Here is an 11,878-nt window from a genome sequence, read left to right on the forward strand (position 1 = left end):
GGAGCTGGGTCTCTTTAGCCTGGAGGAGACTGCGGGGGGACCTCATCAATGTTTACAGATATGTAAAGGGTGAGTGTCAGGATGATGGAGCTAGGCTTTTCTCAGTGATGTCCAGTGATAGGACAAGGGGTAATGGGTGTAAACTGGAGCATAGGAGGTTCCATGTGAACATCAGGAAAAACTTCTTTACTGTGAGAGTGACAGGGCACTGGAACAGGTTGCCCAGGGCGGTTGTGGAGTCTCCTACGTTGGAGACATTCAAGGCCCGGCTGGACAAGTTCCTGTGTGATGTACTCTAGGTTACCCTGCTCTTGCAGGGGGGTTGGACTAGATGATCTTTTGAGGTCCCTTCCAACCCTCGGGATTCTGTGATTCTGTGATTCTGTGACTTGGTTCAGTAAAGCTGGCTGCAGTTGGTACACTGCATATAACTAGCCCAATGAGGGGTGGAACCTACATAGCTCTGCAAACTCTTAACATAAGAAATGTCTTTGTTTCTTTCCCCTCATGTAATTAAATTACACTTACAATTTGTCAGAATTTGCTCAAGGGCTTGAATTTATGACGGGACACTGACTCATGCAAGTGTATGTCATTTAAAAATACAAAACAGAGTGGGAATTGTATCTGCAGTATGAGCCCCCACAACTTTGCAATTCGTGAAAATGCAGATACATGACAAAGAATATGTTCTCTACAGTATTTTCTTCATCATATCTAACAGTGCAGAAACCCAATTCACTTGAGACTTTACAAAATAACCACATTTATGATGGTTGCTTTTTTTTTTTTCAATCTATTCAGTTTTCTGGACACGACTTTGGTAGAAATCTTACTAGTGAGTCTGATTAAATATTAACAGCATATTACACAGACATGTATTTTTCCACCTAAATGTACAATGACCCAAAGGTACGAGAATGTGAGCATGCATGTGATGTGCATATGATGTGATATGCATGAATGTGAGCGAGTAAACACATGCACAAAGCCACTGCCTTGAATGCAGGCATGGAATTAAGATTAAATAAACAAATAATTTCTGTCCACGGACAAAAGATCCCCAAACTGACAGGTCCTGCCAAGCCGGGTTTGTCACATTGAGTGACAGCAGTCTCCTGAGGAAAGGCTTAAGCGACTTTGCTGCAGGATGCACACAGGGTGTAACTGAGCACACTCTCCTGCCACCCCATGTCTGTGAAGCAAAGTTCAGAGCACCTGCTGGGAAAGGCAGAAGCATGCGAAAAGCCATGGGCACTCAGAGAGAAGGCACAAAGCAGTGCAAGAGGCATCTTAACGCACACCTCATAGTGCTGACTGTGCCTGAAACTGAATGGACACTCTGAAACCCTGGCAATGCTGTCCTGCCTTCAGTCACTGCATTTCCAGTGGTGACTAAGTTCACCAGATGAGCAGGCTTGACGGTCCTTCCAGCAACTGCAAAGCTAAGGGCTGTTTTCCAGTTATTCAACAGGATTGTCACCCCCAGTATGTGACCACAGGAAATCAGCCAGCGTCCAGACAGTATTTCACAATACATTAACTCCCCTAGGTAATATTTGGATAAAGCAGCATCTCCTGTCTCACTCCTCCCCAGTTCCAGCTCTGTGCCACTCCTGAGCAGAAAGCAAATGTTGCCATAGCTCTAGAGATGCCAGGCTTTCCAGGCCACATCAAAATCATTGACAAGATGATGATTGCCCAAATGAAAAGTTTAAATAAGCATATTTTATCTAATCTACAACATTCATTGTATCTTTAAAAGAAAAAAAAAAAAACAAACCTAACCTTTTTTCCTATTTAAATTATATTAAAAACTTTCAGTAATACTTTAACATAACTTTTGACAAAAGATCTCAAAAAAACTCCCATAAACCTCACAAAACTCTTAGTTTAATAAAAATTTTCATTAAAATATTATCAAAGTAAATAGCTAGAATTTTAACAAACAAGAATTTCCTTGATTCAGATAAAGTTTGCTCCAAAATCCTTGTTCAGTGAAAGTCTTCTGCTGACTATATTGAGGCTTGCACCTAGTCCATAGCTAATTTGTAGCAAAGCAATGACCATTTAATTCTCCATTCGCGGTTTCACTTGGTTTTTGCAGAATGCGACACAAAAGGACGTTTCTGACTGAATACTGTAGATTTGCCAGAGGTGCAGGAATACGTTTTGCTAACAATTTTTTCATGAATATTATTGACCTTGTATTATTATTCATGTTTGTTGCTGCAGATCCCTCTGAAATCCTATGTGTGAATTGTGTATTCTGAACATAGGCACATGAATAAATGGAAACAGACAAGATGGAAAACAATGTTTTAAGCAATCTTCTGCCAGCAAAACATGCAACTATTTTTTCTGGAAATGACAATAAGTGAATGTGAGAAAATTAATCATGAGCTGGCTCTTTCGAAAACCACCTCCACACAGAGGTGAAATGGGAGGTTAAAACCTGTAGGTAGGAACATTTCTATTCCAATCTCTTTCCTTCAAGTCTGTCAATGTGCTTTGCAGACATAAAGTAATTAATTCCAAGAACCTATAAGCTTCTAAAGTTTGTTCCTTCCTCCTTCACTGTCCCACTCCAACTGCCTGCCTGGGCAGCCATTTCAGATCATCTGAAACTATCGGATCCTTCATCTTTGTGAGTTAGGCACAAAACCAATCTACCTACCTATGGCAGTGTAAGGCCTGCAAGGCCATAAGGTGCATTTCTTTTGTGGACACACAGTCAGTTTCGTTTTGGGTATCCCAAGAAAATACATGGGCTACTTAGGTATGCAAATGTTAACTTCACTATTCCCTTTCAATGCATCTCAAATGACAGTTAAACTAGAAACTATATTTTCATCATTGTCCACTTGGCATGCCCAGGATTATGGCCTCTAGGCATGATTGTGGTTTGCTTAGTATGCTTTCATATACAGCCTACAAGCCAGACACTTCCATCACACGTTATGAATGGATGCTGCACCATCTGTAGCCAGGAATAAGGTCAGAAGAAAGTGGGAAAGGTTACTGAATAAACGATGTCAGGAAATTTTTGGGTAACAACACACAGAGGAGAGGTGATGTATCTCAATAAACAGATGCTGCCTTTAGCTTGATATACTGCCATATGAAGACTTCGGTCTGTGTTGTCAACTCACTTTGGGCCATTAGCCATCTTTTCTGCAATCACCCTGTTCCAGAGGGAATGTCACTCTAGAGACAGCACTGGATGATACAGTCATTATTTATCATCATGACATCCCTCCTGGGACTGTTAACAAATGAGTCTCACATGTCTCCTGAAAATCTGCCAAGATATTACAAAGAAGGCAGAGACAGTCATTATCTAATAATTCATCTGCAAAAATATAGTTTAAACAAGGCAATATTAAAGCCTAATAGCCTGTTTATCAGCAAAACCCATAATAATCCTTAAACTCATTGATACCATCAACATTTATGTCTTCTGTCATGGACTTTCAGTGTTTAATATGTCAAATGTGTGTTTTTATATGCATATATGTACACATATACTTACCTCTTCATGTGCTGGAGGTCAAAATTACAGTGTACTCTTGCTGAAGAGAAACAAAACACTACGGATGAAGACCGTCAGCACATCAGTAGTGCTGATTCCATCACTTTTCCCATGCAGAAATTTCATGTGTAGTTTCATGGTCTGTTTTTGTTTCTAGCAGACAAACCAACCGTGGTCACTGGTCTCATACTGAAGCCTTTATCAAATTCAAATGCCTCTCATCCTGATTTAATCAACTTTAGGTCCCCAAAACCTGGTGTCAGCAATACCTAAGAGATTCCCTGGAAACTCTGGTGTCTTTTTGTAAGCCAGATCCCCCTCTCAGGACCCACAACAGGGAACGAAGCTGCTTATGGGACCCTGCTCCTACAGCCAAGCAAAATACATTACTGATAGCATTTTTGTAGTTTAAGTTTCCAAATTAGATTTTAATCAGAATATTGCTTCTGGAAATTTCCCACTTTAAATCTTGATTAAAAAAAAATATATTTTTTTCCATGAATACCAAATTTCAGCCAGCACAGATAATTTGATGCTAAGACTTAGGCATTTGAGCAGTAATCTCTAAATGTCTGCAGGAGGATATGTAAATATAAATAAACCTACAAAAGAAAGATCAAGATATTACAATGACAAAAGTCAGATATATCTCTGGAAAATTGTTTTGGACTTTGAGTTTTTTACTACACTCATAAAGCAGCACTTAATGCGTTTGGAAGGACTCAGTTAAGAAATTAAACAATTTTAAGATAAAATCATAACAGTTTGGGAATGATTTAGTCTTTGAACCTCCAAAATACATGGTACATGACACTGCTTTCTTGGTATCCTGATTATCTTATATTACTTTTTAATAGAATTAGGGATGCAGGAGATGAATCATCCTTTCCCACACCATGGCAGAGTTGTGTGTCTTTCTATCCAACTACTTGAAATTCTACTAAAATTCTATTAGTTACACTTTACTTCTTGCTGCATTTGAATGACTGCTTTTCTTACACATGGCACATTTAATATTTCATTAGCAGGACGTAAAATCACTTGGTTTATACTTCTAATTTAATGATCAAGTTGAAAAAGGAAAACACCAAGGTATTTGTAACAGGGGACAAAAAAAGCGCTACTACAAGATTCCAGTTTCTATGAAAGAAGAAAAAAGAAAAGATGAATTGAGAATTATGAGTTGTTTTGCTAAACAATGCTGTGAGATGGACTTTTACGCTTACTTTTCAATTCCTTCCTCTGACTTGATGATAGTGCTGTTACGCAGGAACTCATTTTAGTTTTGAGTTTTGAGGTTCTTTTTAGTCAGTTCATTGGCAGTGATATTTTGCACAGTTTAATTTCTCTAGGTTGCAGTGTTTCTTATCAGCACCTGCCAAATGGAGAAATAAAGAATTTAAATCTGTTAAATAAGAAGTAATATTCCTGTCCAAGAATAAAGAACAGAAGCCAGAAGTTGGATCAGAGTGTATTCATTCATCTTCTAAATGAATGTCTTCATTTTGAACAGCACTACACAGATGCAAATCTCATTAGTTTTCCAGGGGATATTTAAAAACTGGTCCACTTTATCATTATACCAAATATAGAGTCAGCATTTCAGTGTAAAGAACTAACAGAAATAACACATCTGTTCTTCCTTCCTGGTAGTTTCTATTGGGTTATTGGATATACAGATATACACACACACATACATATAAAATTAATCTATATAATATGTATTACCAGAAATTATATACAAATATATATGTACATAATTTATATTAGCTATACATGTATAAATTATTTCTTTTTAAACAACTGATATTTTGTTTTCCTGAAAGATTCACCAAAGCTCTTATTAAGCAATGTATCACATCAACTCCAAGGGAGCTAGTTTGCCATTTGAGAGAGGATTTTATTGATAAAAGCTTAACATTTTGATAACATTGTATGTACCTACATGTTCAGATCTTTCATGAATTATGACAATGTTTTGCTGGTTAGACAAGGATTCATTATTTGTCATTTTTACGGGTTTTTTTTTTCCCCACGATACTTGATGTTATCCAGTTAAAGTGCTCACTGATCTGAAAGTTGCAGCACTATATGACCAGTGGTAAAGAGTAGAAATAAAGATCTTCCATGACTTCTATACCTCCATCAATTGTAAAGTCAGCTCTAAGCTTCCCTGACAACATTGCTATTTAGCACTTGTGCAATCTGAATGGATGTTTTTCAGAGCAGGATTTGTTTACTTTAGCTAAAGTATAGTTGAAGAGAAAAATTAAAAGTATTGTTTTACCTGCAAATGGAGACCCCAAGCCATCCTTTATGAACAGTATTATGCCAACAATAAATTTTATTACCACGAGTTTTCAGCACAGTGTTCAGAGGCTTAAAGGAGAGACTGCAAATGCAACGGATCAGTAGCCCACATGGGAAAATGTGCGCACATGTGCAGGCACGTACACACATACCCAGGCTAAAACACCAATCATCTCATATTCCTCCATAATAAAGTAATTGATCTTCTTGACACTTCAAATGAGATTTGGGTCAGATTCTGTACAGATGCAGCTTATGTCTCCTGGCACACCTCTGTGCTTTCCGCACCTTCCGCTATCAATCAGCCATCCTAACGGAGTGACCACTGCTGCTGCAAGGCAACAGCACCATTTGCAGCGTGCTCTCCCACAGGAACCCAAACCCCAGGAACCTGGGTACATTCATTTGTAAGGCTCTTTGGTAATTAGTTCAAACGATCAGGCTTGGGAAACAAAACCAGCAGAAAACCCCCTGCACTGCTGCACTATAGCAATCCATCAGAGGTCATGGCCACAGTGTCTGGCAACATGACTGCGTCTGCTGTGGCTTCAGAATACCAGCTGCGAACCTAGATCCCAATTTTCCTGAAAACAATGGCAAAGAAACTCTGGATTGCTGGAAATAGTTAATCATATATGCTTGGACTGCAGGCATTATCCAGAAGTAGTATTGTGTGAGACTCCACCCACTCGTGGTTCAGTATCAGAGTATTAGTAGTGTGCAAAGGCTGCCTAGATGACTTTCCCAAAATAAAATAGGTAAGTTATATCCAAGAATGTATTTAATGAAGCCCATTATGAGTACGTTATATTGTCCCATCAAGGCTACACTGATTGCCCTGTAAGGTAATACTGCTAACAGTATCTATTAATCAAATAGCTCAGGAGACCAGGAAAATAAAAAACAATCAAGTAAAATGCCTTCCTCGTAAACCTAACATCCCAGACCCATTTGTCTGCTGCATGGTCACTGCAAATATGTCCTTCAACGTCACAGATGTCCTTCAATGCCCTATAGACTAAAAACTATGGAGGAGAATGGACATGGAATACCCATGAATCTGTTCACTGCACAGTAAATGTTTGAACCTTTCCAGTGAATATTCTTTCCACAATTTATTAAGAAATAACTCAGTCACCCCAGGCTATTTTTATTGACCAGATACACATTTTACTACAAGATAAGTGTCTACAAAAAATAGATGCCACTCCAGATACACTGTTCATACCACAGGAAAATTGCTTTTCCAAATGTGATTTGCATTAATAGTGATGATTAACTCACATATAGATTCAGAGAGTAGTTAGGGTTAGAAAGGACTTTAAGATCATCAAGTTCCAACCCCTCTGCCATGGGCAGAGACACCTCACACTAAACCATGTCACCCAAGGCTCTGTCCAACCTGGCCTTGAACACCGCCAAGGATGGAGCATTCACAACCTCCCTGGGCAACCCATTCCAGTGCCTCACCACCCTCTCAGGAAAGAATTTCTTCCTTAGATCCAATCTAAACTTCCCCTGTGTAAGTTTGGACCCGTTACCCCTTGTCCTGTCACTACAGTCCCTGATGAAGAGTCCCTCCCCAGCATCCTTGTAGGCCCCCTTCAGATACTGGAAGGCTGCTATGAGGTCTCCACGCAGCCTTCTCTTCTCCAGGCTGAACAGCCCCAACTTTCTCAGCCTGTCTTCATACGGGAGGTGCTCCAGTCCCCTGATCATCCTCGTGGCCCTCCTCTGGACTTGTTCCAACAGTTCCATGTCCTTTCCATGTTGAGGACACCAGAACTGCACACAATACTCCAAGTGAGGTCTCACGAGAGCAGAGTAGAGGGGCAGGATCACCTCCTTCGACCTGCTGGTCACGCTCCTCTTGACGCAGCCCAAGATACAGGTGGCTTTCTGGGCTGCGAGCGCACACTGAAGCCGGCTCATGTTCATTTTCTCATCGACCAACACCCCCAAGTCCTTCTCTGCAGGGCTGCTCTGAATCTCTTCTCTGCCCAACCTGTAGCCGTGCCTGGGATTGCTCTGACCCAGGTGCAGGACCTTGCACTTGGCATGGTTAAACTTCATAAGGTTGGCATCAGCCCACCTCACAAGCGTGTCGAGGTCCCTCTGGATGGCATCCCTTCCCTCCAGCGTATCAACCGAACCACACAGCTTGGTGTCATCGGCAAACTTGCTGAGGGCGCACTCAATCCCACTGTCCATGTCACCGACAAAGATGTTGACCAAAACCGGTCTCAACACCGATCCCTGAGGGACACCACTCGTTACCGGTCTCCAGCCGGACATTGAGCCATTGACCACAACTCTTTGCATGCGGCCATCCAGCCAGTTCTTTATCCACCAAGTGGTCCACCCATCCAATTGATGTCTCTCCAATTTAGAGACAAGGATGTTGTGCGGGACAGTGTCGAACGCTTTGCACAAGTCCAGGTAGATGACGTCAACTGCTCTGCCCCTGTCCATCAGTTTCGTAGCCCCATCATAGAAGGCCACCAAATTGGCCAGGCAGAATTTCCCCTTAGTGAAGCCATGCTGGCTGTCACCAGCCACCTCCTTGTTTTTCATGTGCCTTAGCATGCCTTCCAGGAGAATCTGCTCCAAGAGTTTGCCAGGCACAGAGGTGAGACTGACCGGTCTGATATAGTATCTTGAAAATATTATATCCTCATAAGTGTCTCTGTAGCGAAGGGGTAAGAATATCCGTATTTTCAAAATAAGGCAGGTTGCTCTTTAAAGGTCACAATTTGAGACCCTGGATGAATTCAGGAATTTACTGGTTTTGTCAACGAAATCCAGGAAATAAACTCATTAATCAGAACGACAGGTTAGAAAGCTGACATTACTTTATTGTCACCAGTATTGGGTGCATGGGGGATCGCTTTGCCTATCATGCACACCAAAAAGAGACAGTTTATAGCTTATATACCTTAATTATATACATATATTATAATTATGTGGAATTACAATATATACATTATAATTCCATGAAATTCCCAATTCACATTACTCATGCATACAGTCATTTGGGTAGATAAGTGTCCTGGCACAGTGTCCTGGGTTCAGATGTAAGTTATTTTTCTCCTTCTTTGTAGCTGGTGCAGTGCTGTGTTTTGGCCTTAGTCTGACAACAACGCTGATAACACACTAATGTTTTGAGTTGTTGCTCAGTAGCACTTGCTTTGATCAGGGACTGTTCAGTCTCTCATGCTTTGCCAGCGAAGAGGGGCATAAGAAGCCAGGAGGAAGCAGAGACAAAACACCTGACCCAAACTAGCCAAAGGGGTATTCCATACCACAGCACACCAAGGCCCAGATAGCTGCTCAGGTCAGGCTGGGTATCGGTTGGCGGGTGGTGAGCAATTGTATTGTGCATCACTTGTGTTTATTGGTTTTTCCTTTTCCCCTTTTATTTTCATATTCTCTTCCCTTGTTATTTCCCTTATCATTATTATTATTGGTGGTAGCAGCAGTGGTTTGTCTTATACGTTAGTTACTGGACTGTTCTTATCTCATCCCATGGGAGTTATATTCTTTCGATTCTCCTCCCCATCCTTCCAGGAGTGTGGGGAGGAAAGGTGGGGGCAGTGGGCGAGCGGCTGCATGGTTCTGGGTTGCTGGCTGGGCTTAAACCACGGCAGTTCTTTGTGGTGCCCAACAGGTTAACATAATGACAGATCTGACCAGCGTATGCCTAATCGTATTTGTGATAAGCATTCATGGTTTTGAATTAATAGTCACTCATGACAATGATTTATTTGCTCTCAAAGTTGTTGGTCTGGATCTCACAGTCGTACTTTACTTACAGCCAGTATTTCCTGTTTTAGTGTTTACTGGCTGTGGGGCCTGGGCTAAGGTTCTCGTTTTGTTATACTTTATGATAATGGGGCTTGTAATAGGATAGAATTATTGATCATGAAACTGATCTGGTATGTGTTCTCAGCGTGGTCATTACCTCTATACTTTGGGAGCCATGCAATGGGAATTATTAACAATTATGCCTCTTTCCCCCCCCCCCCCCCTTGTTTTTCTCCTCCAACCTATAGAGGAGACATCCCCCCTTTTGCACCTTCCGCTCCCCCACCAGGCTATTTACAGTGGCATTTAAGAATTTTAAAGATTTTGAATATACTTTGAATACACTGCCATGGGCAGGGACACCTACCACTGGACCAGGTTGCTCCAAGCCCCATCCAATCTCGCTTTGAACACTGCCAGAGACAGTGTTTCGCATCCACAACTTGTTGGCACACATTTGCACAATGTAAAGGGTTTTTTTCCACATTAGTACTGTGTAACACAATGTGCATTTAAAGCCATCACTTTGCCATGTTAAAGGCACAGTGATCTTTGTCTGACACAGAAGTCTTTGAGCTGCTTCAACAATATCATACGTGCCCCTGGGACAGAGTCCACAGAAAGAAAGCAAAGTTTAGATCTGAAAAAAACAGATTTTGAGTTTGGTAAGCCTAGAGTAGCTACACAGAGACAAACCAGGGTTATTTAAAAACCTTTCACTGAATTAAACATCTCAGCATCAACACTGTGCTATCGCTGCTACTCAGCTAATACATATTCAGGTCTCTCACATTTTCAAATCCCAAACAGACCTCCAAACAGGACTATTTCATATATTCTTCAGCTCCTCAAGCATCCCCCTGAGGTGCACCCACCTCTCTGAGGTGGCTGCTGCCACCCGCACATGCTGCAGACTCCTGGCACCACCTCTTGAGGGAAGGCAGCATGGCACACCAGCAGCACAGGGTGGGATTCCATATCCAAAAATAAAGATTAAACCGCACCAGAATAAAACCTGGGGTGCTGAGTTGTATTCAGCATTTCCACTGCTCTTTGGAGAAGGAAATTGAATTCCTCCCTCCTTTGTGAAACCCAGCCTTCAGTTTAAATAGGATTTTTCAAGTATTAGCATGTCAAGCAGTGTAGTTGTAACATGTGACAAAAAATTAGCACATTTTATTTTTTCTAAGTCACAGCTTCCTTCTGGCCTTTTGCATTTTTAGTGAGACAAACTAAAGGCAAGCATAGTAGCCATCTGCAGGAGCAAGACACGGACTTATAAGCACAAAACAGCTTCATTTGCTCCCAGAAATCAGAGTGGCTTAAATCCGCTGGCTCCTGGCACGGCACAGAGGGTGGTAGAAAGTCTGTATACACTCCTGAGCATGAACCTTTCAGAGGGAAGTCAGAGACATCAGGTCACATAGCACACTAGAAGTGGTGTAGAAATAGCAACTCTGCTCCATCTCTGGATTGCCATCAAACAGAAGTGGCTGTAGATGGCATGAGTTTTAGAATCCATAATCTGCAATAGTTTGGGCTTCTAAGGCTTATTTTAACATTTCTGTGCATATGTGATGAAAATTTTCACAAGGCCAGTGTCAGCAGAGAAACTGAAATAGTTGCATTAATTATGTCAAATTGAAATACACTGAACATAAAATTTGTGCACAAGTTAATGATGGCGGAATTCAATCTACCAACAATTGAATACAATCACCAACACTCCCTAAACTATTTAAGACATATTTAAGAAAGAATACACACCCCAGTAAAACATAAGCCTCATTAAACACGTTAAAGGCATACCAGCAGGTCTTTACCTGTTCTTTTTCTAAATGTTGCCATCTACTGAGGTAACCCTTATATCACTCCTCTGACCAGTACCAGAACACCAGTCTTGTGGTGTGGTTGTCAGAAAGAAAGTCAGACAAAGGCAAACATTTATTTCTATATTGGCTACGGCTGCTATAAGCATTACTTCCTAAAAACGTCCCAGAAATGATATACATCACTGCCTTTCAGGCATCCATAACTGCAGTCAGTGAGATGTTACATTATGGTGATGCTGAAGCTCCTTAATCAAGTTCTATTTTTACTTTATTAGGTGATTCATTGGCTCATGAAAAAGCAGCTCCATTACAGAGCAGGGCCAGCTCCACAGTGCCCATGACAGCTCATTAAACTGTGTGGCAACTGCTACCCATATACAGGAACCACAAGTGAGGCATC

This window comes from Psittacula echo, assembly GCF_963264785.1.
Source record: "Psittacula echo genome assembly, chromosome: 2".
NCBI lineage: Eukaryota > Metazoa > Chordata > Aves > Psittaciformes > Psittacidae > Psittacula > Psittacula echo.